The following is a 1930-nucleotide window of genomic DNA, read 5'->3' as shown; positions in this document are numbered from 1 at the left end:
ACCTCAAACCAGCAAAGCCTTACGTTTAATCTCTGTAGTACCGTTCATAACCATTGCTATAAACGCTAAGAAGCCAACCATACTGAAACATCAGTCATTGGCCTTGCGCTCTGTTCTGGCACAGATCTACTATTCACAGGGATCCTCTCAGAATTCCTCACCCTTCATCCACTATCTTCTTCACTGCCTCAGCATACATCTTCTGCACTACTCTCCTTGGCCACTCTCACACCCCTATAGTTTCTCACCTGAACATGGCCAAGGGGTGCTTTTATACATATCCTGCATGTCCTCCCCTAATAAGGGTGCCCAGGGGAAACGCTGACCAAAACTTTGGTTCCTAGCCTGCCACACAATATTGTTCAGTTACAAGATTGTAGCTGATTGATGTTTAGGTGAGGGTTATGGTGATGCCCGTCTACTGTGGGACTCCAGTTAAAAAGCAGGCAGAGGCAGAGACACAGTTCAGTTTAAGAATCTTTATAGACTCACGTAATGGAGATGATACATGGCAGGGAATGATTGACAATTGTTGACATGAGACTCTTGAATTGAGACTTGGTTGGCTTTGTATGGAGTATAGTTCATCTAAAAGGAGACACAGAAAGGGGGTGCAGTGGCCTGTGGCATGGTAGACCGAAACTATAGCAGGCTAATTTAATGGTTACATAGCATAGCATGGCAAGAAAACAATATAAAGCTAACAGAAGTAGCATGCATAGCCATAAAGGAGGCAAAGCACAAAAAGTGCAACAATTATTAATGTGGCCATTAACACTACAAGTACCGAAGAGAACAGATCAATAGACTCAAAATGGCTATTTGACTGATCCGCTAGAATTTTGCAGCCATCCGATTTTATAAGATAAAAGGTTTGTACTCACATTTCAATGACACATACTGGTTGTTGTTTATGAGAGTTGTTTGTCGTGCTCAACTACTCAGTTCTGTCTGGGTGAAGAGCCCAGATTGAACCTGCCCATATAAATACCTTGTAGCATCCATGCCCCGACTAATTGAGACTGTTCTGAGGACGAAAGGACGGTGTTCCTAATGTTTTGTACACTCTGTGTATACTATGGTCATGTCCACAAAAACCTTACAGTGAATACTATAGTATACTATAGTCATGTCGGCAAAAACACTACAGTGATTACCACAGTAAAGTCTGCAAAAACACTAGTGACAATAGACGATATAATAATGCAGTATTTTTTTCCATGTGGGGAGCCCTGATGCTATCAAAATTAGGCTTCTGCTAGTTTTTGGTCTTGTCTTTTTTATTTGAATCAGTTACTGAATTATATGATCCTGGAAGCCTAGTGAGTGCGCTGCACTCTCCGACCACTTGTGACAATAATGGTCAATTAAGTGTCGGTTAAATGAAAAACAGCAGGACTGCAAACTGCGCAGCCATGTTCTGTTGGAGTCAAGCGGAGACGTGAGAGCTGTGCATTTCAAGATGGCGCCTTGCTCAGACAACATTTATCTCCAATGTAATGGATTTTCTGTCATGCGGCTCCCTTTCTGACCATCCCGTTCCCGAGACATAAGAACATTTGATGGAAAGGGATATTCCTATCGCTAAGCCTGAGCGCCTTTTTAATGAGAAGATCTGAGGTTGTCTTGTTTGCCCTGAGGAGAAATACAACTGTTAGTTGATTAGGAGAGATATGATTATAGGATGGATTTGTTTTGGTGTGCTGCTGATTTAAAGGGAGGAAGTGGATGGTAAGGAGGCGGTGCTTAAGAGAGTGTTCTGAAGGTGATAATGTGTGACAGGGCCCACTGGATACAACCAACCGCAGTGCTGTGTGTGTGTGTGTGTGTGTGTGTGTGTGTGTGTGTGTGTGTGTGTGTGTGTGTGTGTGTGTGTGTGTGTGTGTGTGTGTGTGTGTGTGTGTGTGTGTGTGTGTGTGTGTGTGTGTGT

The sequence above is a fragment of the Salmo trutta genome, chromosome 30 (genome assembly GCF_901001165.1).
Source record: "Salmo trutta chromosome 30, fSalTru1.1, whole genome shotgun sequence".
In the NCBI taxonomy this organism is placed as follows: Eukaryota; Metazoa; Chordata; class Actinopteri; order Salmoniformes; family Salmonidae; genus Salmo; species Salmo trutta.
The sequence above is the reverse complement of the archived record's forward strand: the minus strand, read 5'-3'. Positions refer to the sequence as shown.